Source organism: Ranitomeya imitator, chromosome 3, assembly GCF_032444005.1.
Source record: "Ranitomeya imitator isolate aRanImi1 chromosome 3, aRanImi1.pri, whole genome shotgun sequence".
Taxonomy (NCBI): Eukaryota; Metazoa; Chordata; class Amphibia; order Anura; family Dendrobatidae; genus Ranitomeya; species Ranitomeya imitator.
The window spans coordinates 561,355,059-561,382,974 of record NC_091284.1 but is presented as its reverse complement, the minus strand read 5'-3'; positions in this window follow the sequence as shown (position 1 = coordinate 561,382,974).

Here is a 27,916-nt window from a genome sequence, read left to right as displayed (position 1 = left end):
GGCTAATTTGCATATTCCAGGTGCCTTCTGGGAAAGCGAAGAGTCTCCCTAAGCTAGAAGATCGTTGGGTACAGCCGGGACCAGCTGCTTGGAAAGAATCACCAAACCAGGGATTCAAGCTTGAGGAGGCTAATTTGCATATTCCAGGTGCCTTCTGGGAAAGCGAAGAGTCTCCCTAAGCTAGAAGATCGTTGGGTACAGCCGGGACCAGCTGCTTGGAAAGAATCACCAAACCAGGGATTCAAGCTTGAGGAGGCTAATTTGCATATTCCAGGTGCCTTCTGGGAAAGCGAAGAGTCTCCCTAAGCTAGAAGATGGTTGGGTACAGCCGGGACCAGCTGCTTGGAAAGAATCACCAAACCAGGGATTCAAGCTTGAGGAGGCTAATTTGCATATTCCAGGTGCCTTCTGGGAAAGCGAAGAGTCTCCCTAAGCTAGAAGATCGTTGGGTACAGCCGGGACCAGCTGCTTGGAAAGAATCACCAAACCAGGGATTCAAGCTTGAGGAGGCTAATTTGCATATTCCAGGTGCCTTCTGGGAAAGCGAAGAGTCTCCCTAAGCTAGAAGATGGTTGGGTACAGCCGGGACCAGCTGCTTGGAAAGAATCACCAAACCAGGGATTCAAGCTTGAGGAGGCTAATTTGCATATTCCAGGTGCCTTCTGGGAAAGCGAAGAGTCTCCCTAAGCTAGAAGATCGTTGGGTACAGCCGGGACCAGCTGCTTGGAAAGAATCACCAAACCAGGGATTCAAGCTTGAGGAGGCTAATTTGCATATTCCAGGTGCCTTCTGGGAAAGCGAAGAGTCTCCCTAAGCTAGAAGATGGTTGGGTACAGCCGGGACCAGCTGCTTGGAAAGAATCACCAAACCAGGGATTCAAGCTTGAGGAGGCTAATTTGCATATTCCAGGTGCCTTCTGGGAAAGCGAAGAGTCTCCCTAAGCTAGAAGATCGTTGGGTACAGCCGGGACCAGCTGCTTGGAAAGAATCACCAAAAAAGAATTTTTGCCTGTAGGACATTATTGCAAGAGAGCTTGGCTGAGTAGATTACACAAGAAGGAAAACACACAGCAAGTCAGCAGGATCTAGGAGCAACATGGCAGATGTGACAACCTACATGGTGAGCTGCAGCATGTGCTACATGTTCACAGATCGACCAGAAGAAGAATTAAATTTCACCTGTCAGAAGTGTAGACTAGTGGCCCTTTTAGAAAAAAAGGTGCGGGGTCTGGAAGAAAGAATAGCAACTTTGAAACTCATCAAAGAGAATGAAGACTTTCTAGACAGAACAGAAGCATCTCTACTGGTCACAGAAGGTGAAAAAAGTGTCAGAGAACCTCCAAAAGCAGATGAGTGGAAGCATGTGACCAAAAGAAGCAAGAAGACCATAGAGAAATCACCAACCACACAACTGAAGAACCGATATCAAATCTTTGTAGAGGATGAAGATGGCACACCTAAGGATGAAGCAATACCTGCAAGCAAAAAAGAAAAGGGCACACAGCAACAAGTGACAGCAAAAAGTACAGCCAAGAAGCAACGAAGAGTGGTGGTGGTGGGAGACTCACTACTGAGAGGCACAGAAGCAGCCATCTGCAGACCGGACATAACTGCAAGAGAAGTATGCTGCCTTCCAGGTGCGATGATCAAGGATGTGACCGATAGGATACCAAAGCTCTTCAGCTCCAAGGACGTCCACCCATTTCTTCTGATACATGTTGGCACCAATGACACGGCAAGGAAGGACCTACCGACAATCTGCAAAGACTTTGAAGAGTTGGGGAAGAAAGTAAAGGAACTGGATGCACAGGTAGTTTTTTCTTCTATCCTTCCAGTAGACGGGCATGGCACCAGGAGATGGAACAGGATCCTTGATGCAAACAACTGGCTAAGACGATGGTGCAGACAACAAGGATTCGGATTCCTGGACCACGGTGTGAATTACTTGTACGATGGACTCCTCGCCAGAGACGGACTACACCTCAACAAACCTGGGAAACACACATTCGCCAGAAGACTCGCTACACTCATCAGGAGGGCGTTAAACTAGAAGAAGAGGGGACGGGAAGAAAAACATTAGACTTGAACAAAGAAGATCCAGGAAAACAAACTCAGAAGGGAGGTAAGAACATTTCTAAAACAATCCACAGCGAGGAGATTGGAACAAAACAAAATCCTCTAAACTGCATGCTCGCAAACGCCAGAAGCCTGACAAACAAGATGGAAGAACTAGAAGCAGAAATATCTACAGGTAACTTTGACATAGTGGGAATAACCGAGACATGGTTAGATGAAAGCTATGACTGGGCAGTTAACTTACAGGGTTACAGTCTGTTTAGAAAGGATCGTAAAAATCGGAGAGGAGGAGGGGTTTGTCTCTATGTAAAGTCTTGTCTAAAGTCCACTTTAAGGGAGGATATTAGCGAAGGAAATGAGGATGTCGAGTCCATATGGGTCGAAATTCATGGAGGGAAAAATGGTAACAAAATTCTCATTGGGGTCTGTTACAAACCCCCAAATATAACAGAAACCATGGAAAGTCTACTTCTAAAGCAGATAGATGAAGCTGCAACCCATAATGAGGTCCTGGTTATGGGGGACTTTAACTACCCGGATATTAACTGGGAAACAGAAACCTGTGAAACCCATAAAGGCAACAGGTTTCTGCTAATAACCAAGAAAAATTATCTTTCACAATTGGTGCAGAATCCAACCAGAGGAGCAGCACTTTTAGACCTAATACTATCTAATAGACCTGACAGAATAACAAATCTGCAGGTGGTTGGGCATCTAGGAAATAGCGACCACAATATTGTGCAGTTTCACCTGTCTTTCACTAGGGGGACTTGTCAGGGAGTCACAAAAACACTGAACTTTAGGAAGGCAAAGTTTGACCAGCTTAGAGATGCCCTTAATCTGGTAGACTGGGACAATATCCTCAGAAATAAGAATACAGATAATAAATGGGAAATGTTTAAGAACATCCTAAATAGGCAGTGTAAGCGGTTTATACCTTGTGGGAATAAAAGGACTAGAAATAGGAAAAACCCAATGTGGCTAAACAAAGAAGTAAGACAGGCAATTAACAGTAAAAAGAAAGCATTTGCACTACTAAAGCAGGATGGCACCATTGAAGCTCTAAAAAACTATAGGGAGAAAAATACTTTATCTAAAAAACTAATTAAAGCTGCCAAAAAGGAAACAGAGAAGCACATTGCTAAGGAGAGTAAAACTAATCCCAAACTGTTCTTCAACTATATCAATAGTAAAAGAATAAAAACTGAAAATGTAGGCCCCTTAAAAAATAGTGAGGAAAGAATGGTTGTAGATGACGAGGAAAAAGCTAACATATTAAACACCTTCTTCTCCACGGTATTCACGGTGGAAAATGAAATGCTATGTGAAATCCCAAGAAACAATGAAAACCCTATATTAAGGGTCACCAATCTAACCCAAGAAGAGGTGCGAAATCGGCTAAATAAGATTAAAATAGATAAATCTCCGGGTCCGGATGGCATACACCCACGAGTACTAAGAGAACTAAGTAATGTAATAGATAAACCATTATTTCTTATTTTTAGGGACTCTATAGCGACGGGATCTGTTCCGCAGGACTGGCGCATAGCAAATGTGGAGCCAATATTCAAAAAGGGCTCTAAAAGTGAACCTGGAAATTATAGGCCAGTAAGTCTAACCTCTATTGTTGGTAAAATATTTGAAGGGTTTCTGAGGGATGTTATTCTGGATTATCTCAATGAGAATAACTGTTTAACTCCATATCAGCATGGGTTTATGAGAAATCGCTCCTGTCAAACCAATCTAATCAGTTTTTATGAAGAGGTAAGCTATAGGCTGGACCACGGTGAGTCATTGGACGTGGTATATCTCGATTTTTCCAAAGCGTTTGATACCGTGCCGCACAAGAGGTTGGTACACAAAATGAGAATGCTTGGTCTGGGGGAAAATGTGTGTAAATGGGTTAGTAACTGGCTTAGTGATAGAAAGCAGAGGGTGGTTATAAATGGTATAGTCTCTAACTGGGTCGCTGTGACCAGTGGGGTACCGCAGGGGTCGGTATTGGGACCTGTTCTCTTCAACATATTCATTAATGATCTGGTAGAAGGTTTACACAGTAAAATATCGATATTTGCAGATGATACAAAACTATGTAAAGCAGTTAATACAAGAGAAGATAGTATTCTGCTACAGATGGATCTGGATAAGTTGGAAACTTGGGCTGAAAGGTGGCAGATGAGGTTTAACAATGATAAATGTAAGGTTATACACATGGGAAGAAGGAATCAATGTCACCATTACACACTGAATGGGAAACCACTGGGTAAATCTGACAGGGAGAAGGACTTGGGGATCCTAGTTAATGATAAACTTACCTGGAGCAGCCAGTGCCAGGCAGCAGCTGCCAAGGCAAACAAGATCATGGGGTGCATTAAAAGAGGTCTGGATACACATGATGAGAGCATTATACTGCCTCTGTACAAATCCCTAGTTAGACCGCACATGGAGTACTGTGTCCAGTTTTGGGCACCGGTGCTCAGGAAGGATATAATGGAACTAGAGAGAGTACAAAGGAGGGCAACAAAATTAATAAAGGGGATGGGAGAACTACAATACCCAGATAGATTAGCGAAATTAGGATTATTTAGTCTAGAAAAAAGACGACTGAGGGGCGATCTAATAACCATGTATAAGTATATAAGGGGACAATACAAATATCTCGCTGAGGATCTGTTTATACCAAGGAAGGTGACGGGCACAAGGGGGCATTCTTTGCGTCTGGAGGAGAGAAGGTTTTTCCACCAACATAGAAGAGGATTCTTTACTGTTAGGGCAGTGAGAATCTGGAATTGCTTGCCTGAGGAGGTGGTGATGGCGAACTCAGTCGGGGGGTTCAAGAGAGGCCTGGAAGTCTTCCTGGAGCAGAACAATATTGTATCATACAATTATTAGGTTCTGTAGAAGGACGTAGATCTGGGGATTTATTATGATGGAATATAGGCTGAACTGGATGGACAAATGTCTTTTTTCGGCCTTACTGACTATGTTACTATGTTACTATGTTACTATGGTTATGTTCTATACTATATGGCTATGCTATCTAGTACGTGGCCTGTGCTAGATACTACCTACACATTCTAGAATACCCAACGCGTTAGAATCAGGACACCATCTAGTATATATTTATATATGTATATATCTATATATATATTTTTTTTTAGGAGAAACATATATATATATACACATATATATATATATGTATGTATATATGTGTGTATATATACATACATACCTAGTTTTGAGATATAGATAGATATATCTATATATATATTTCTCTCTAGATATATATATATATATATATATATATATATATATATATATATATATATACACAGGAAGGAGAGATAACAAATTTACATATATATCTATATAAAGAAATATTGTTTACTTACTCAGCCTAATTTTGACATCCGGGGGGCTCTCAGCATAATTGGGAAATAATTGCCGGCAAATGTAAGTCCAGGAGGCGTCCTTCACAAGTCGGTTTTGATAATTAGAATCTTGTGGATCCCAAAGTTCGGGGCGCTCCTGGACTAACACCAAGAGCGTCTCCACGTTAATTATATTAGACATGGCTACAACAGATTAACTTTCAACTCCGTGGAGGTGGGCACAAGCAGTGATTAATGACATGTGCTGTAGGGGAGCCTGCCAACACTTCCCTGTATGTCACTTCCTGTCATGGGATCATTTTCCTCTTTTGTGCTAAATTCTGATTCTTCTATCCGTTTAAAACGGATGTCATACGCATGGTGCGAGTGCTGTGCGTTTTTTTTCTCGCACCCATTGACTTGCATTGGCGAGTCTCGTCCGAGAATCTCAGCAATACGCAGCATGCTGCGATTTTTTTCTCAGCCGACACAGATTTTTCTCAGTCCGATTTCGGCTGGGAAAAAAAAAAAATCGCAAATGGAGTGTCACATATTGATTAACATTGGTCCGAGTGCAATCCGATTTTTAATCGGATTGCACTCGTCTGTTTTCCTAGCAAGTGGAAAGGGGCCCTAAAACGGATGTCATACGCATGGTGCGAGTGCTGTGCGTTTTTTTTCTCGCACCCATTGACTTGCATTGGCGAGTCTCGTCCGAGAATCTCAGCAATACGCAGCATGCTGCGATTTTTTTCTCAGCCGACACAGATTTTTCTCAGTCCGATTTCGGCTGGGAAAAAAATCGCAAATGGAGTGTCACATATTGATTAACATTGGTCCGAGTGCAATCCGATTTTTAATCGGATTGCACTCGTCCGTTTTCCTAGCAAGTGGAAAGGGGCCCTAATACAAATTCTAACAGTCTATTCAGTAGGACTATCAGCTGTGTATCCACCAGACTTCTGCACAACACAACTGATGGTCCCAACCCCATTTATAAGGCAAGAAATCTCACTTCTTAAACCTGACAGGGCACACCTGTGAAGTGAAAACCATTTCCGGTGACTACCTCTTGAAGCTCATCAAGAGAATGCCAAGAGTGTGCAAAGCAGTCATCAAAGCAAAAGGGGGCTACTTTGAAGAACCTAGAATATAAGACATATTTTCAGTTGTTTCACACCTTTTTGTTAAGTATATAATTCCACATGTGTCAATTCATAGTTTTGATGCCTTCAGTGTGAATTTACAATTTTCATAGTCATGAAAATGCAAAAAAAATCTTTAAATGAGGTGTGTCCATACTTTTGGTCTGTACTGTATGTGTAAATCATGCATACCCTCCTGTCCCGGCTCAGTCACTGGCAACTGACTGTAGACTTATCTATTTGGACCGGACAACCCCTTTAATAACTAGTGGATAAATGCTCTATTAGCTGACAGCTATCTCTCCAGACTATACCCCATACACTTCCATTGAGCTTGAATGCATTCTTAAAGGGAGGATGGGAGGAAGCTGGTGCCAGAAACCTTTGGCGGTATGTCTCCTGTAGCCACAAAAAAAAAATAGGAGGTTGAAATACAATGTGCCTATCTGATCCTTCTTTCCTCTGAAATCATTTTTAGTTCAATAAGGAACTAGGAAAAATCCTCCCAGCTTGCCTACAGTGCACCTGTTTTAATCTTTATTGATTTGCAAACTTTCTGATCTACTGTTGAATACAAAAATACTTCACTAAGGGTATGTGCACACGTCAGGATTTTTTCCTGACAAAATCCAGAGAATTCTGCCAGAAATCCGCGTGCTTTTTTCGCGCGGATTTATCGCGGAATTTGCGCGTTTTTGACGCGTTTTTTTGCGGAATTTTTCCGGAATGTCCATTTTGATAGGAAATCCGCAGAAAATCCACAAAAAGATTGAGCATGTACGGATTTTTTGCGGTATGCGTTTTTTTTGCGGAAAAAAAGGCTAACATATGCACAAAAAATGCGGAATGCATTCTAAATGATAGGATGCATAATGTTAGCGTTTTTTTAGCGGATTTATAGCGTTTTTATGGCGAAATTCCGCAAAAAAAACGCTAAAAATCCGGACGTGTGCACATACCCTAAAAGAGATAATGGGAAGCAGAGCCCTGAAACATGTAACCTTTTAAGACACTGCATGAATAAAATAGAATCTTTTACTGTACCCCTAAACTGATGCTACATTCCCTTCGAGTGACAGCACCTTCCTTCTACTATATTTGCACTATTTCAATATCCCTGACAGAAGTTTTGTTTGGTCTTCCAACCAAAATTAAAGGGGTTGGCCACTTCTTTAACCCCTTCGCGACACGCGCCGTACTAGTACTGCGCTGCCGGCACTGCATTAGTGCCAGCAGCAGTACTAGTACGGCGCACCGATCACCGCGGTCTCGCGCTGAGCGCCGCGGTGATCGGGTGCGGGTGTCAGCTGTATATGACAGCTGACACCCCGCAGCAATGCCCACGATCGGCGCTATCGCCGATCGCGGGCATTTAACCCCTCTGATGCCGCTGTCAGTAGTGACAGCGGCATAGAGGGGGATCGCGCAGGGACGGGGGCTCCCTGCGCTCTCCCACCGGAGCAACGCAATGAGATCGCGTTGCTCCGGTGACCCGGAAGGAGTCCCCGGATCCAAGATGGCCGCCGGACTCCTTCCGGGTCATGAAGTGACCTGGCTAGCCGGCGCCTGCTGAGAGCAGGCGCTGGAAGCCAGCTAAGCTGCCTGTCAGATCGTGGATCTGACAGTGTGCTATGCACAGTGTCAGATCAACGATCTGATCTAATACAGTGATGTCCCACCCTGGGACAATGTTAGAAAGTAAAAAAAAAAAAAAATAGAATGTGTAAAAAAAAATTAAAAAAAATCCCCAAATAAAAAAAAAAAAACATTTCCCAATAAATCCATTTATTTATGTAAAAAAAAAAAAAAAACTATAAATGTACACATATTTGGTATCGCCGCGTCCGTAACGACCCGCTCTATAAAACTATCCCACTAGTTAACCCCTTCAGTGAACACCGCAAAAAAAAACAAGGCAAAAAACAACGCTTTATTATCATACAGGCGAACAAAAAGTGGAATAACACGCGATCAAAACGACGGATATAAATAACCATGGTACCGCAGAAAACGTCATCTTGTCCCGCAAAAAAAAAAGCCGCCATACAGCATCATCAGCAGAAAAATAAAAAAGTTATAGCTCTCAGAATAATGCGATGCAAAAACAATTATTTTTTTATATAAAATAGTTTTTATTGTGTAAAAGCACCAAAACATAAAAAAAATTACATAAATGAGGTATCGCTGTAATCGTACTGACCCGAAGAATAAAACTGCTTTATCCATTTTACCACACGTGGAACGGTATAAACGCCCCCCCTAAAAGAAATTCAGGAATTGCTGGTTTTTGTTCATTCCGCCTCCCAAAAATCGGAATAAAAAGCGATCAAAAAATGTCATCTGCCCGAAAATGTTACCAATAAAAACGTCAACTCGTCCCGCAAAAAACAAGATCTCACATGACTCTGTGGGCCAAAATATGGATAAATTATAGCTCTCAAAATGTGGTGATGCAAAAACTATTTTTTGCAATAAAAAGCGTCTTTTAGTGTGTGACGGCTGCCAATCATAAAAATCCGCCAAAAAAACGCTATAAAAGTAAATCAAACCCCCCTTCATCACCCCCTTAGTTAGGGAAAAATAATAAAATGTAAAAAAATGTATTTATTTCCATTTTCCCATTAGTGCTAGGGTTAGGGCTAGGGTTAGGGCTAGGGCTAGGGGTTAGGGTTTCAGTTATAATTGGGGGTTTCCACTGTTTAGGCACATCAGGGGCTCTCCAAACGCGACATGGCGTCCGATCTCAATTCCAGCCAATTCTGCTTTGAAAAAGTAAAACAGTGCTCCTTCCCTTCCGAGTTCTCCTGTGTGCCCAAACAGTGGTTCCCCCCAACATATGGGGTATCAGCGTTCTCAGGACAAGTTGGACAACAACTTTTGGGGTCCAATTTGTCCTGTTACCCTTGGGAAAATAAAAACATAGGGGATAAAATATCATTTTCGTGGAAAAAAAAATATTTTTTATTTTCACGGCTCTGCGTTATAAACTGTAGTGAAACACTTGTTGGTTCAAAGCTCTCACAACACATCTAGATAAGTTCCTTTGGGGGTCTAGTTTCCAATATGGGGTCACTTGTGGGGGGTTTCTACTGTTTAGGTACATCAGGGGCTCTGCAAATGCAACATGACGCCTGCAGACTAATCCATCTAAGTCTGCATTTCAAATGGCGCTCCTTCCCTTCCGAGCTCTGCCGTGCACCCAAACAGTGGTTCCCCCCAACATATGGGGTATCAGCGTTCTCAGGACAAGTTGGACAACAACTTTTGGGGTCCAATTTGTCCTGTTACCCTTGGGAAAAAAAAAATTGCAGGCTAAAACATCATTTTGTGGAAAGAAAAAATGATTTTTTAATTTTCACAATGCTACATTCTAAACTTTAATGAAACAATTGGGGGTTAAAAGTGCTCACCACACATCTAGATAAGTTCCTTAGGGGGTCTTCTTTCCAAAATGGGGTCACTTGTGGGGGGTTTCCACTGTTAAGGCACGTCAGGGGCTCTCCAAATGCGACATGGCGTCCGATCTCAATTCCAGCCAATTTTGCATTGAAAAGTCAAATGGCACTCCTTCCCTTCCGAGCTCTGCCATGCGCTCAAACAGTGGTTTATCCCCATATATGAAGTATCGACGTACTCAGGACAAATTGCACAACAACTTTTGGGGTACAATTTATCCTTTTACCCTTGGGAAAATAAAAAATTTGGGGCAAAAAGATCATTTTTTGTGAAAATTAATAAAAAATTTTTTTTTATGGCTCTACATTATAAACTTCTGTGAAGCACTTGGAGGTTCAAAGTGCTCACCACACATCTAGATTAGTTCCTTAGGGGGTCTACTTTCCAAAATGGTGTCACCTGTGGGGGTTTCCACTGTTTAGGCACATCAGGGGCTCTCCAATCGTGACATGGGCTCCGATCTCAATTCCAGCAAATCTTGCATTGAAAAGTCAAATAGCGCTCCTTCCCTTCCGAGCTCTGCCATGTGCCCAAACAGTGGTTTACCCCCACATATGGGGTATCGGCGTACTCATGACAAATTGTACAACGACTTTTGTGGTCCAATTTCTCCTGTTACCCTTGGTAAAATGAAACAAATTGGACCTGAAGTAAAAATTTTGTGAAAAAAAAGTTAAATGTTCAATTTTTTTAAACATTCAAAAAATTCCTGTGAAGCACCTGAAGGGTTAATAAACTTTTTGAATGTGGTTTTGAGTACCTTGAGGGGTGAAGTTTTTAGAATGGTGTCACTTTTGGGCATTTTCTGTCATATAGACCCCTCAAAGTCACTTCAAGTGTGAGGTGGTCCGTAAAAAAATGGTTTTGCAAATTTTGTTGCAAAAATGAGAAATTGCTGGTCAACTTTTAACCCTTATAACGTCCTAACAAAAAAAAATTATGTTTCCAAAATTGTGCTGATGTAAAGCAGACATGTGGGAAATGTTGTTTATTAACTATATTATGTGATATAACTCTCTAATTTAAGGGCATAAAAACTAAGAGTTTGAAAATTGCTAAATTTTCATAATTTCCGACAAATTTTTGTTTTTTTCACAAATAAATGCAAGTCATATCGAAGAAGTTTTACCACTATCATGAAGTACAATATGTCACGAGAAAACAGTGTCAGAATCACCAGGATCCGTTGAAGCGTTTCAGAGTTATAACCTCATAAAGTGACAGTGGTCAGAATTGTAAAAATTGGCCCTGTCACTTAGGTGAAAACAGGCTTTGGGGTGAAGGGGTTAAGAAACAATAATGGACACAGGGCTGTGTAAAAATAAAAAATAAAAAACTATATTCATCTGCTAGACACCAGCTTCTCTCCTTTACTGCTGCCTGTGTCTCCCTCTTACCTCCTATCTTTCTGTTTTAGGGATAGGCATCAGGTGACCACTGTAGGCAATCAGTATTAATGAATTAATTATGCACAGTCTCTAAATGGGTTAACACTGAAGTTTTTTCTCAGATCATTATTGAATTGGAAATGATGTTTGGAAGAAAGATGGATCAGGCATGACATCAATTTATTGTCAGGGTAGTTAAGTCACTAGGTATTGTTTCTCAGAAGGAATCATAAAATCATAATCATAGATTGCTAGCGTTGAAAGGGACCTCCAGGGTCATCATGTCCAAACCCCTGCTCAATGCAGGATTCATTTAGCCATCTCTGACAGATGTCTGTCCAGCCTCTGTTTGAAGACGTCCATTGAAGGAGAACTCCACACCTCTCGTGGCAGCCTGTTCCATTCGTTGATCACCTTCACTGTGAAAAAGTTTTTTGTAATATGTAATCTACATCTTCTCCCTTTCGGTTTCATTCCATTGCTTCTCTTCCCATATGCAAATGAGAATAAGGATGATCCCTCTACACTATGACATCCCTTTAGATAAAGTTGAATCACCTAGGAACAATATAAAACTATAAAAGATTTTTTTAAAAACAATAAAATTAATATATACTAATAGTAGTGATTGCCGTAGGTGTTAAAACAAGAAAGAAAAGTGGAAACCACTCATAACCAGAAACAAACCCAAACACCAGTATTATGGATGCTCCAGGGAGACCAAACTGGATTCTAAAATAATATATTTATTAACTAATAGTAGCAATACAGAAAAAAATAATAATTTTAAAAATAAAACAGACTGTTGTGCAAATCAGGACAGTATGTATAATAAAAGTAAACCCATAAACACGATTCATATAAGTGCCACCAATGGCAGGGGGACAAAGAAAGTGATTTACGAAACGTGCGTCGGGTGTGTGTGCGTTTACAGGACAGTGAGGCACCCCAAGGTAATGCTCTAATAGTATCTTCCCCTGATATATATTTTTGTTTCTTGAGTCACTTTTTCTGCACATTGCACTTTGTGATTCTGCAGCTTTGCACAGCTCTCAGGGATTTCCCTATGCACATGTGAGGATTCCTCCCTGAATCTATTTCCACACTTAAGCACTTTATATTACTTGCTGCAATTTTGCACGGCTTTTTTGTGTGACCTCCACCCATTGCTATATACATTGTTTATATATTGTTTTTGTATATTTTTTATATTTGTTATATATTTTTTTAAACCTTTTTTCTGGCACAATGACACAAGAATTTCAGGGAATTGCCTATATTCCTTAAAGGGGAATCATTACCTTGCAACATGCCCATTGGTGGCACTTATATGAATCGTGTTTATGGGTTTACTTTTATTATACATACTGTCCTGATTCGCACAACAGTCTGTTTTATTTTAAAAACTATTATTTTTTTCTGTATTGCTACTATTACTCAATAAAGATATTATTTTATAATCCAGTTTTGTCTCCCTGGTGCATCCATAATACTGATGTTTGGGTTTGTTACTATGACATCCCTTCAGATATTTGTAGACAGCTATTAATTCTCCTCTTAGCCTTATTTTTGTAAGCTAAACATTCACAGATCCTTTAACCGTTCCTCGTAGGACATACTTTGTGGTCCACTTACCATCCTGGTAGCTCTTCCCTGAACTTGTTCTAGTTTTTCAATGTCTTTATTAATATGTGGTGCCCAGAACTGAACACAGTATTCCAGATGAGACCTGACCAAGGAGGAGTAGAGGGAGATAATTACATCACGTGATCTAGACTCTATGCCTCTCTTAATATTGTATTTTTCAGACTATATGGCACACTTTTTTACTCCAAAAATTTGGAGGAAATGGGGGCGCATCTTATTGTCCAAATGCAAATGCTGTAGCTCTTGATGGGGAGTGGGGGAGAGGCAGCGGTGGATCAGCGAGTTACAGGAGGCAGGAGACAGCTGTTGCGTCTAACCCCTGTGCCCTCTGCTAAAGAGAAATGAATATTGACTGCTCTCCATGCCCATGGGAGTGGAAAGCAGTGAATATTAATTCCTCTTCAATAGAGGACACGCTGTTAGCCGCAGCTGCCTGCTTCCTGCCGTGGCTGGGCTTCTTAAGTGAATAAATATTCACTGTTCTCCACTCCCATAGGCATGAAAAGCAGTAAATATTCATTGATCTTAAATAGTGGGCACAGTAGTTGCAGCAGCCGGCTTCCTACAGCTGCCTGGCGATCACGTGTGCCCGCTATTACAGAGAATGAATATTCACTGCTCAACATGCTCATGGGAGTGGAAACCAGTGAACATTCAATCTCTTAAGTAGCGGGCAAACATGATAGCCTGTCAGCTGCAGGCTGACAGCAGCTGAAGTTACTGTGCCTGCTATTAAAGTGAAATTAATATTCACTGCTCTACATGCCAATAGTCCTGGCATTAGGAGCAGTGAGTATTCCAAAGCTGTCCTCTGCTTGTAAGCAGCACATGATGTCACTGCCATGTGCTGCTTACAAGCTGAAATCAGCTGCTGGCATCACAATAGGATGCTGCAAGGGTGAGCATGGAAGGTAAGTAGAATGGCTTATGTTTTTTATGTTTTTCTGATGGGGGCCATGCATACCAGGATGGGGGATGTGGGCCATTCATACCAGAATGGGGATGGGGTCCATGCATACCAGGATGGAGATGGGAGCCCTGCATCTTATGGTCTTATGTCTTATGGTCTGATGCATCTTATAGTCCGAAAAATACAGTACATCCCAAAACTGTGTTTGCCTTTTTTGCTGCTGCATCACACTGTTGACTCATGTGCAGTCTGTGGTCGATTAGTATACTCAAGTCTTTTTCACAGGTGCTGTTGCCTAGTCCAATTCCTCCCATTCTGTACATGTAATTTTCATTTGTCTTGCCCACTCTTTGGGTATGATCACTGAGCCAACTATGAATCAACCTAACCGTAGCCTTGTCAATCCCATACTTGGTCATATTTTCAAAAAGGATAATATGAGATACTTATCAAATGCTTTGCTGAAGTCAATACATACTATGGCTATCGCATTTCCCTGATCGAAAAAGTTAGTGATTCCATCATAGAGAGAAATTAGATTAGTCTGTCATGATTTGTTTGCTATAAACCCATACTGGCTCTGGTTCATTACTGTATTACTGTACCAAAGTACATACATGCTGTTTAATAATTTGTTCAAAGATCTTTCCTCGCATAGAAGTAAGGCTCACTGACCTGTAAATTCCTGGCTCCATCTTCTTTCCTTTTTTGAAGATCGGGACAACATTTGCTCTTCTCCAATCGTCTGGCACTTCTCATGTTCTTCAGGATTTTTTAAAGATTCTGGCTAGTGGTTCTGCAATTTCCTCTGTTATCTCTTTCTGTAAACTAGGATACAATTCATCTGGAAAATGAGATTTAAATGCGTATTAATTAGCTATGTGTTCCCTCACCATTTCTCTGTCTATAGATAGTCTGGATTCTTTTATTACTTCGATATCCCTGTGATGATCAGCTGATGTTAGAATTGCTTTCTTAGAGAACACAGATGCAAAACAGGAATTTAAAAGTTCAGCCTTATCAACATCATTTTTAACAAGTTGTCATGATCAATTTTTGGATGTGTGGCAGCTCTGGTTCCACTATGATTTAAATGTAGCCTTTTTGTTTTTTGTTTCCCTTGCTGGCAGCGTGCTGTAGCTGCTGATGAATTGCTAGGTCAGCTGATGTGGGTGGTGACCACTTACACAATCCTTTAAATAGTCACCTGATGCATCAGCTGACTGTTGGTGATAGTTATTCTATGGAGCCCAGCCTTGCAGTTGCAGCTCTTTGGTGTCAGGTACTTCTGGAGTTTGGCATCCTGTTTCTGTGTTGTCTGCAGTGTGGACTTTGGCATCGGAGTCTGGAAGCTAAGTGTGTTGTTTTTAACTTGTCTGTCTCTTGCTTCTCACTACCCCGTGTTGAGCCATCTGGAGTGGGGTGGCTAGCACCTTTGTTGGCCAGTACACTAGCCAGGGCTTTAGGGGAGTGCAGGCACAGGCTCAGGTTGGAGCTCAGGAGGTGTCCATCCCTCATTCCCTATCGGTTGGGCCTTCCTCTCTCCATTTCCATCCTGTTGTGTGTGTGTCGTGCTGTCCGCTGACCGACCCCCTGGTGGGATCGGGACACCTGTTTACCATTTTCATCCTGGAAAAATCCTATAGCATCTTTTATTTTTTCATTTGACATATCCCCAAATTCCTTTTCTATAATCACTGGGCCCACTACTAACCCTTCTCTTTGACGTAAGGTCATCTTAAAAGAGTTGTACGCTAGATAGATATTGACAGCCTATCTGTAGAGTAGGTCATCTAAATCAGATTGCTGAGGTTCCAATAACAGCCAACCCTATCAATTAGCTGTTTGCAGCGCAAGAAACGGGCAGAAGAAACCAGTGTACAGAAGTGGAGCAGCACAAATTGAGTATTGTTCTTAATGCTTGTAAGAACATAAATGTTTGTGCAGAAAATTGATATAAATGCACATCCTTTTTTGGGTTTCAATTAATAGCTAACATTAATGAAAACTTCTTTCTTAATTTGCTGTCTTCAGCGTAATGCGAAAATAATGTATCTTACCCAAGTAAGGATTTCCAAGCACATATTTCCTTCCATTTCACTTTCCTTGTGCTTCCTTTCTGAATTAACATAATGAAAGTCATTATCGCAGTCTGCAAATTAGTGATGTTAACTCAAGATGTACTGTGTTATATCAGATCCCACATGTAATAACTCTGGAAGCCGTACCAATCAAAAACTCATCCTTTGCTAATTAAACCAAAATCTCATATGCTCATGTAGGCCCCAGAAATTCTTGCGCGCAATCAATTTATAAGTACAATGTTCTTTATTATGTCCAGCCAGCCTCATAGCAGAAACAGGAATGTTTGCAGGTTATCCAGTGTTAACATAGAATAGAACAGAAATTTACATCTTATTGTTTTTCACTTGGGTAAGTTCCTCTATGTTCGATAGATTTGTCAATAAATCAATCTCATTGCTGTGATCCCCTATGATCTAGATTCTTGCTGTAACCTGTTGGGGAGCCCAGATACAAGTATTGCCCAGCATTGTCTCCATGGGGAAAATAAAAAAATAAAGCCTTAGATACATGAATGGACAAAAGTGGACTGAAAAATGGATTAGTCCAAGGTTGTAGTCCATTTTCATTTAAAGTCAATCAAGCAAGTCCATTACCCCTCCACAGAGAGAGAGAAATTTAGTCTAAGAAGATGTTTCACAGGTACCCATTCAGATGGTGACGTTTATTCTCAGTGAGGAAAGGAAAGATTAGGACCTGGTATACTGGAGATGCCCTAATGTGGCTACCAGGTACACATGAATTGGACAATTTATGCGCTAAACGCTCTCATTTTTCATATTTCTAGTGCAGTAATGCAGTTCAATTTTCATGTTTCATGTTTGCATGTTTTGGCGCCGCAGTGTGCTGCCCTATTTATTTGACTGTACAGGTCCTTCTCAAAAAATTAGCATATAGTGTTAAATTTCATTATTTACCATAATGTAATGATTACAATTAAACTTTCATATATTATAGATTCATTATCCACCAACTGAAATTTGTCAGGTCTTTTATTGTTTTAATACTGATGATTTTGGCATACAACTCCTGATAACCCAAAAAACCTGTCTCAATAAATTAGCATATTTCACCCATCCAATCAAATAAAAGTGTTTTTTAATAACAAACAAAAAAACCAACAAATAATAATGTTCAGTTATGCACTCAATACTTGGTCGGGAATCCTTTGGCAGAAATGACTGCTTCAATGCGGCGTGGCATGGAGGCAATCAGCCTGTGACACTGCTGAGATGTTATGGAGGCCCAGGATGCTTCAATAGCGGCCTTAAGCTCATCCAGAGTGTTGGGTCTTGCGTCTCTCAACTTTCTCTTCACAATATCCCACAGATTCTCTATGGGGTTCAGGTCAGGAGAGTTGGCAGGCCAATTGAGCACAGTAATACCATGGTCAGTAAACCATTTACCAGTGGTTTTGGCACTGTGAGCAGGTGCCAGGTCGTGCTGAAAAATGAAATCTTCATCTCCATAAAGCATTTCAGCCGATGGAAGCATGAAGTGCTCCAAAATCTCCTGATAGCTAGCTGCATTGACCCTGCCCTTGATGAAACACAGTGGACCAACACCAGCAGCTGACATGGCACCCCACACCATCACTGACTGTGGGTACTTGACACTGGACTTCAGGCATTTTGGCATTTCCTTCTCCCCAGTCTTCCTCCAGACTCTGGCACCTTGATTTCCGAATGACATGCAAAATTTGCTTTCATCAGAAAAAAGTACTTGGGACCACTTAGCAACAGTCCAGTGCTGCTTCTCTGTAGCCCAGGTCAGGCGCCTCTGCCGCTGTTTATGGTTCAAAAGTGGCTTTACCTGGGGAATGCGGCACCTCTAGCCCATTTCCTGCACACGCCTGTGCACGGTGGCTCTGGATGTTTCCACACCAGACTCAGTCCACTGCTTCCTCAGGTTCCCCAAGGTCTGGAATCGGTCCTTCTCCACAATCTTCCTCAGGGTCCGGTCTCCTCTTTTCGTTGTACAGCGTTTTCTGCCACATTGTTTCCTTCCAACAGACTTACCATTGAGGTGCCTTGATACAGCACTCTGGGAACAGCCTATTTGTTGAGAAATTTCTTTCTGGGTCTTACCCCCTTGCTTGAGGGTGTCAATGATGGCCTTCTTGACATCTGTCAGGTCGCTAGTCTTACCCATGATGGGGGTTTTGAGTAATGAACCAGGCAGGGAGTTTATAAAAGCCTCAGGTATCTTTTGCATGTGTTTAGAGTTAATTAGTTGATTCAGAAGATTAGGGTAATAGGTCGTTTAGAGAACATTTTCTTGATATGCTAATTTATTGAGACAGGTTTTTTGGGTTATTAGGAGTTGTATGCCAAAATCATCAGTATTAAAACAATAAAAGACCTGACAAATTTCAGTTGGTGGATAATGAATCTATAATATATGAAAGTTTAATTGTAATCATTACATTATGGTAAATAATGAAATTTAACACTATATGCTAATTTTTTGAGAAGGACCTGTATGTAAAGAGGTGTGTGTGTGTAGCACATGGTGAGAGTTTGTTTGGGAGTCTGTCAGTGTGGACAGATTTCCATGTGTCCTGGCTGGACACTGCAGAGTGGCCTGTGTGTTGGACGGTTCCACGTGGGGACAGGCGTCCTGAACAACACACAGAGACCATATTTAGGCTGGAGAGCCTACGTGCTGGACATGGCACAGCCTATATGCCTACAGGTCTGAGAGAGAGCGGAGCTCTAATATGGACATTGAGGACTTTTCCGTCTAATGTGAGACTGTTTATCCTTGTTTTGCTGACTTAAATGGTTTATGGAGTGAATAAACCTACATGAACGCTGAAGAGAGTGTGCCTCCAGTTTCCTCCTATGCAACTGAGCGAGTACAACCCCTACAATATATATATACAGTACAGACCAAAAGTTTGGACACACCTTCTCATTTAAAGATTTTTCTGTATTTTCATGGCTATGAAAATTGTAAATTCACACTGAAGGCATCAAAACTATGAATTAACACATGTGGAATTATATACTTAACAAAAAAGTGTGCAACAACTGAAAGTACGTCTTATATTCTAGGTTCTTTAAAGTAGCCACCTTTTGCTTTGATGACTGCTTTGCACACTCTTGGCATTCTCTTGATGAGCTTCAAGAGGTAGTCACAACACAGGTGTGCCCTGTCAGGTTTAATAAGTGGGATTTATTGCATTATAAATGGGGTTGGGACCATCAGTTGTGTTGTGCAGAAGTCTGGTAGATACACAGCCGATAATCCTGCTGAATAGACTGTTAGAATTTGTATTATGGCAAGAAAAAAGAAGCTAAGTAAAGAAAAACGAGTGGCCATCATTACTTTAAGAAATGAAGGTCAGTCAGTCTGAAAAATTGGGAAAACTTTGAAAGTGTCCCCAAGTGCAGTGGCAAAAACCATCAAGCGCTACAAAGAAACTGGCTCACATGAGGACTGCGCCAGGAAAGGAAGACCAAGAGTCACCTCTGCTTCTGAGGATAAGTTTATCTGAGTCACCAGCCTCAGAAATCACAGGTTAACAGCAGCTCAGATTAGAGACCAGGTCAATGCCACACAGAGTTCTAGCAGCAGACACATCTCTACAACAACTGTTAAGAGGAGACTTTGTGCAGCAGGCCTTCATGGTAAAATAGCTGCTAGGAAACCACTGCTAAGGACAGGCAACAAGCAGAAGAGACTTGTTTTGACTAAAGAACACAAGGAATGGACATTAGACCAGTGGAAATCTCTGCTTTGGTTTAATGAGTCCAAATTTGAGATCTTTGGTTACAACCACCGTGTCTTTGTGCGACGCAGAAAAGGTGAACGAATGGACTCTACATGCCTGGTTCCCACCGTGAAGCATGGAGGAGGAGGTGTGATGGTGTGGGGGTGCTTTGCTGGTGACACTGGGATTTCTTCAAAATTGAAGGCATACTGAACCAGCATGGCTACCACAGCATCTTGCAGCGGCATGCTATTCCATCTGGTTTGCATTTAGTTGGACCATCATTTATTTTTCAATAGGACAGTGACCCCAAACACACCTCCAGGCTGTGTAAGGGCTATTTGACCAAGAAGGAGAGTGATGCGGTGCTACATCAGACCTGAACCCAATCGAGGTGGTTTGAGGTGAGCTGGACCGCAGAGTGAAGGCAAAAGGGCCAAAAAGTGCTAAGCATCTCTGGGAACTCCTTCTAGATTGTTGGAAGACCATTCCCGGTGACTATCTCTTGAAGCTCATCAAGAGAATGCCAAGAGTGTGCAAAGCGGTCATCAAAGCAAAAGGTGGCTGTTATGATTAGGTGGCCTTGGAGCAGCATGAAAACCTTCACTGGAGTAAGTGGTAACTCTACTGACCGCAAACCCTGATCTTATCACCGCAACAAGAAGTAGCCGTGGGGTGTGCCTAACAAAACCTAGACACCTCGACACAGCCGGAGAACTAAATATCCCTAAAGATGGAAATAGGAATACTGTCTTGCCTCAGAGCAGATCCCCAAAGATAGGCAGCCCCCCACAAATAATGACTGTGAGTTGGAGAGGAAAAGACACATGCAGGCAGAAAACAGGTTTAGCAAAGGAGGCCAATTCTAGCTAAATAGAAAAGGACAGGACAGGATACTAAGCGGTCAGCATAAAAATACTACAAAAATATCCACAGCAGAAAATACAAAATTCTCCCACCTAACTAAAGATGTGGAGAGTATATCTGCAACTCCAAAGAATCCAACCAGACTGAGAAAAACAACTGACACAGTCTAAGCTGGACAAAAAGAAACAAAAGATCAGCACTGAAAATAAGCACACAGCATATGTGCTTCACAAAAAGAAACAGACACTTATCTTTGCAGAACTGGCAGATAAGCAGGAGAGGCCGGGCAGAGATCCAATACTTCCAAAGAAACATTGACAACTGGAAAGGGCTAAAGGATCCTGCCCACCTAAATATCCCAGTCAGAATTGTAATCATCCAATACACCTGGCCAGGACTGCGAGTCAGAGACAACTGCATTACCACGAACAACCACTGGAGGGAACCCAAGAGCAGAATTCACAACAGTTCCCCCCCTTGAGGAGAGGTCACCGAACCCTCACCAGAGCCCCCAGGCGGATCAGGATGAGCCAGATGAAAGGCACGAACCAAATCAGCGGCATGGACATCAGAGGCAAAAACCCAAGAATTATCCTCCTGGTCATAACCCTTCCATTTGACAAGATACTGAAGCTTCCGCCTCGAAAAACGGGAATCCAAAATCTTCTCCACAACATATTCCAACTCTCCATCAACCAACACAGGGGCCGGAGGATCCACAGAGGGAACAACGGGCAACACATATTTCCGCAAAACAGATCTATGGAAGACATTATGGATAGCAAAAGAGGCCGGAAGCGCCAGACGAAAAGACACCGGATTAATAATCTCAGAAATCCTATAAGGACCAATAAACCGAGGCTTAAACTTAGGAGAAGAAACCTTCATAGGAACATGACGGGAAGACAACCAAACCAGATCCCCAACCCGAAGCCGGGAACCAACACACCGACGACGGTTAGCAAAACGCTGAGCCTCCTCCTGAGACAACACCAAATTGTCCACCACATGAGCCCAAATCTGTTGCAACCTGTCAACCACAGAATCCACACCAGGACAGTCAGAAGGCTCAATCTGCCCAGAAGAAAAACGAGGATGAAAACCAAAATTACAAAAGAAAGGCGAAACCAAAGTAGCCGAACTAGCCCGATTATTAAGGGCAAACTCGGCCAATGGCAAAGAAGCCACCCAATGATCCTGATCAGCAGACACAAAGCATCTCAAATAAGTCTCCAAAGTCTGATTAGTTCGCTCGGTCTGGCCGTTTGTCTGAGGATGAAATGCAGAAGAAAAAGACAAATCAATGCCCAGCTTGGCACAAAAGGCCCGCCAAAACCTAGAAACAAACTGGGAACCTCTGTCGGACACAATATTCTCCGGAATACCATGCAAATGGACCACATGCTGAAAAAACAACAGAACCAAATCAGAAGAAGAAGGCAATTTAGGCAAAGGCACCAAATGAACCATCTTAGAGAATCGGTCACAAACAACCCATATAACCGACATCCTCTGGGAAACAGGAAAATCGGAAATAAAATCCATAGAAATATGCGTCCAGGGCCTCTCAGGGACCGGCAATGGCAAAAGCAACCCACTAGCATGGGAGCAACAAGGCTTGGCCCGCGCACAAGTCCCACAGGACTGCACAAAAGAACGCACATCACGCGACAAAGAAGGCCACCAAAAGGACCTACCAACCAAGTCTCTGGTACCAAAAATGCCAGGATGACCAGCCAACACGGAACAGTGAACCTCAGAAATCACTCTACTAGTCCATCTGTCAGGAACAAACAGTTTCCCCACAGGACAACGGTCAGGTTTGTCAGCCTGAAATTCCTGAAGAACCCGTCGTAAATCAGGAGAAATAGCAGAAAGGACCACCCCTTCTTTCAGAATACCGACCGGTTCCAAGACCTCAGGAGAATCAGGCAAAAAACTCCTAGAGAGGGCATCAGCCTTAATATTCTTAGAACCCGGAAGGTACGAGACCACAAAATCAAAACGAGAAAAAAACAAGGACCATCGAGCCTGTCTAGGATTCAACCGTTTGGCAGACTCGAGGTAAATCAGATTCTCATGATCGGTCAAGACCACAATACAGTGCTTAGCTCCCTCAAGCCAATGTCGCCACTCCTCAAACGCCCACTTCATAGCCAACAACTCCCGATTGCCGACATCATAATTGCGTTCAGCAGGCGAAAACTTACGGGAAAAGAAGGCACACGGTTTCATTAAGGAACCAACAGGATCCCTCTGAGACAAAACAGCCCCTGCCCCAATCTCAGAAGCGTCAACCTCAACCGGAAATGGAAGAGAAACATCCGGTTGACGCAACACTCGAGTAGAAGTAAAATGATGTTTAAGTTCCTGAAAGGCAGAGACAGCCGCAGAGGACCAATTTGCCACATCAGCGCCCTACTTCGTCAAATCAGTCAAGGGTTTAACCACACTGGAAAAATTAGCAATGAAACGGCGATAAAAATTAGCAAAACCCAAAAATTTCTGAAGGCTCTTCACGGATGTGGGCTGAATCCAATCATGAATGGCCTGAACCTTAACAGGATTCATCTCTATAGACGAGGGAGAAAAAATAAAGCCCAAAAAGGAAACCTTCTGCACCCCAAAAAGACACTTAGACCCTTTCACAAACAAGGCATTGTCACGAAGGATCTGAAATACCATACTGACCTGCTGCACATGAGACTCCCAATCATCAGAAAAAATTGAAATATCGTCCAAATATACAATCAAGAATTTATCAAGATAACTCCGAAAGATATCATGCATGAAGGATTGGAACACAGATGGAGCATTAGAGAGTCCGAATGGCATCACAAGGTATTCAAAATGGCCTTCGGGCGTATTAAATGCAGTTTTCCATTCATCACCCTGCTTAATACGAACAAGATTATAAGCCCCCCGAAGGTCAATCTTAGTAAACGAACTAGCTCCCTTAATCCTAGCAAACAAATTGGAAAGCAAAGGTAAAGGATATTGAAACTTGACCGTGATCTTATTCAAGAGGCGATAATCAATACAGGGTCTTAAGGAACCATCTTTTTTAGCAACAAAAAAGAACCCAACGCAACGGTGAAGAAGATGGCTGAATATGCCCTTTCTCCAAAGACTCCTTAATATAGCTCCGCATGGCGGTATGTTCAGGTACAGATAGGTTGAAAAGTCGGCCCTTAGGAAACTTACAGCCTGGAATCAAGTCAATAGCACAATCGCAGTCCCTGTGCGGTGGAAGGAAACTGGACTTGGGCTCATCGAATACATCCTGAAAATCAGACAAAAACTCCAGAATTTCAGAAGAGGGAGAAGGGGCGATAGACATCAGAGGAACATCATTATGAACCCCCTGACAACCCCAACTAGTCACAGACATGGACATCCAATCCAAAACAGGATTATGTACCTGCAACCAGGGAAAACCCAGCACAACAACATCATGCAAATTATGCAACACCAGAAATCGACAATCTTCCTGATGAGCTGGCGCCATGCGCATGGTCACCTGTGTCCAAAACTGGGGCTTATTTTTAGCCAAGGGTGTAGCATCAATGCCCCTTAAAGGAATAGTGTTCTGCAAAGGCTGCAAGGGAAAATCACAACGCCTAGCAAAGTCAAAGTCCATTAAGTTCAAGGCAGCGCCTGAATCCACAAACGCCATGATAGAAAATGATGACAATGAACAGATCAAGGACACAGATAACAGAAATTTAGGTTGTACAGTACTGATGGTTAATGAACTGGCGATCCTCTTTGTCCGCTTAGGGCAGACAGAAATGACATGAGAAGCGTCGCCACAATAATAACACAACCTATTGAGACGTCTGAAACCTTGTCGTTCTGTTTTAGACAGAATCCTATCACACTGCACAGGCTCAGGAATTTGCTCTGAGGATAACGCCATAGCGTGCACAGTTCTGCGCTCCTGCAAGCGCCGGTCAATCTGAATGGCCAGAGACATAGAATCACTCAGATTGGAGGGTGTGGGAAACCCCACCATAACATCTTTAACGGATTCAGAAAGACCCTTTCTGAAAATTGCCGCCAAAGCTTCATTATTCCATTTAGTCAACACCGACCATTTTCTGAATTTCTGACAATACAATTCAGCCGCCTCTTGCCCCTGAGACAGGGCCAACAAGGTCTTCTCAGCTTGATCCACCGAATTAGGTTCATCATACAGTAATCCTAACACCTGAAAGAAGGAGTCTACATTAAGCAAAGCAAGATCCCCAGATTCCAGGGAAAGTGCCCAATCCTGTGGATCACCACGCAGCAAGGAGATGATGATTTTAACCCATTGAATGGAATCACCATAGGATCGAGATCTCAAAGCAAAAAACAGTTTACAGTTGTTTTTAAAACTCAAAAATTTGGACCTATCACCAAAAAACAAATCAGGAGTAGGAATCTTTGGTTCTAAAACAGGAGTCTGAACAATGTAATCAGAAATACCCTGTACTATAGCAGCAAGCTGGTCTACATGAGAAGCTAATTCCTGAACATTCATGCTAGCACAAGGCTCTTCAGCCACCCAGGGATTAAGAGGGAGGAGTAGACAAAGTAGACTGAAGAAAAAAAAATGGCTCAAGACCTTTCTTCCCTTCTCCTGAGATGCATTTAACTCATTATTGGCCAGTTGTACTGTTATGATTAGGTGGCCTTGGAGCAGCATGAAAACCTTCACTGGAGTAAGTGGTAACTCTACTGACCGAAAACCCTGATCTTATCACCGCAACAAGAAGTAGCCGTGGGGTGTGCCTAACAAAACCTAGACACCTCAACACAGCCGGAGAACTAAATATCCCTAAAGATGGAAATAGGAATACTGTCTTGCCTCAGAGCAGATCCCCAAAGGATAGGCAGCCCCCCACAAATAATGACTGTGAGTTGGAGAGGAAAAGACACGCAGGCAGAAAATAGGCTTAGCAAAGGAGGCCAATTCTAGCTAAATAGAAAAGGACAGGACAGGATACTAAGCGGTCAGCATAAAAATACTACAAAAATATCCACAGCAGAAAATACAAAATTCCCCCACCTAACTAAAGATGTGGAGAGTATATCTGCAACTCCAGAGAATCCAACCAGACTGAGAAAAACAACTGACACAGTCTAAGCTGGACAAATAGAAACAAAAGATCAGCACTGAAAATAAGCACACAGCATATGTGCTTCAGAAGAAGAAACAGACACTTATCTTTGCAGAACTGGCAGATAAGCAGGAGAGGCCAGGCAGAGATCCAATACTTCCAAAGAAACATTGACAACTGGCAAGGGCTAAAGGATCCTGCACACCTAAGTATCCCAGTCAGAATTGTAATCATCCAATACACCTGGCCAGGACTGCGAGTCAGAGACAACTGCATTACCACCAACAACCACTGGAGGGAACCCAAGAGCAGAATTCACAACAGGTGGCTATTTTGAAGAACCTAGAATATAAAACAAATTTTCAGTTGTTTTACACTTTTTTGTTAATTATATAATTCCACATGTGTTAAATCATATTATTGATGCCTTCAGTGTGAATTTACAATTTTCATAGTCATGAAAATACAGAAAAATCTTTAAATGAGAAGGTGTGTCCAAACTTTTGGTCTGTACTGTATATAACTGTAGATAGTTAGAGAGAATAAAAGCCGCGTACTGTAAAATCACAGCAGGAGCCGACAGGATAGAATAGATGGATTACATACAGTAAATACATAGAATAGATAGATATACAGATGTTTGTGACTAATACAATTGTACAATTGCAGTGTGTGTGCAGCTTACTGTACATGTGTTTAATTAAAAAAAGATTATTTTTCTGAAAAAAATGGTGTGGGCTCCAGCGTATATTTCATAACCAGCAAAGGGAAAGCCGACGGCTGGGGCAGATGTTTACTGTTGTGAATTCTGTTGTCGGGCTCCCTCCTGTGGTCATGAATGGTACTTCGGCTGGTTCTGTCCATGGACTTCCTCTGGTGGGTGTTTTTGAGTTTCCTTCCACAGGTGACGAGGTTAATTCGTTAGCTGGCTGCTCTATTTAGCTCCACTTGGATCTTTGCTCCATGCCACCTGTCAATGTTCCAGTATTGGTCTAGTTCACTCCTGGATTGTTCTTGCGACCTGTCTTCCCAGCAGAAGTTAAGTTCCTGCTTGTTTTTCTTTGGTTTGCTATTTTTCTGTCCAGCTTGTTATTTTTATTGTTGTCTTGCTTGCTGGAAGCTCTGGGACGCAGAGGGAGCGCCTCCGCACCGTGAGTCGGTGCGGAGGGTCTTTTTGCACCCTCTGCGTGATCTTTTTGTAGGTTTTTGTGCTGACCGCAAAGTTACCTTTCCTATCCTCATTCTGTTCAGTTAGTTGGGCCTCACTTTGCTAAATCTATTTCATCTCTGTGTTTGTATTTTCATCTTTACTCACAGTCATTATATGTGGGGGCTGCCTTTTCCTTTGGGGAATTTCTCTGAGGCAAGGTAGGCTTTATTTTTCTATCTTCAGGGCTAGCTAGTTCCTTAGGCTGTGCCGAGTTGCATAGGGAGCGTTAGTAGCAATCCACGGCTATTTCTAGTGTGCGTGATAAGATTAGGGATTGCGGTCAGCAGAGTTCCCACGTCCCAGAGCTCGTCCTTATTATCAGTAACTATCAGGTCATTCCGTGTGCTCTTAACCACCAGGTCCATTATTGTCCTGACCACCAGGTCATAACAGTTTACAGCCTGGGAAAGGGATAATATCCATGGAGCTTCCCAGGCTAAAAAAACAAGCCCTCAATTCTCTGTCAGCAGAAATATAGAAAAATGTCAGCTTTAGCAAGGTTTGTTGTCAAGAAGAGATGGTTTCCTACGCCATTTTTTTAAAAATAATTTTTAAAAATGGGTGGGTTTCCCCTCATTTTTGACACCCAGCCAAGCTAAAGCAGACAGCTGTGGGCTGGTATTCTCAGGCTGGGAAGGGGCAATGAAGATTGTCCTCCCCCAGCCTAAAAATAGCAGCCCGCAGCCACCCAGAAAAGGCGTACCTATTAGATGCACCAATTCTGCCACTTTTCCCGACACTTCTCACTTGCCCTGTGGGGTTCATATTTGTGAGGATGATGTCGCCTTTGTATTGTCATGTGCCATCAAGCCCACGGTTTAGTAATAGAGAAGCATCTATAAGACACCTATCTATTACTACTTCTATAGTTGTATGGTAAATAAACACACGGTCAGAATAAAGTCTTTTATTTGAAAAAAACAACAACACACTTTTACATTTTTA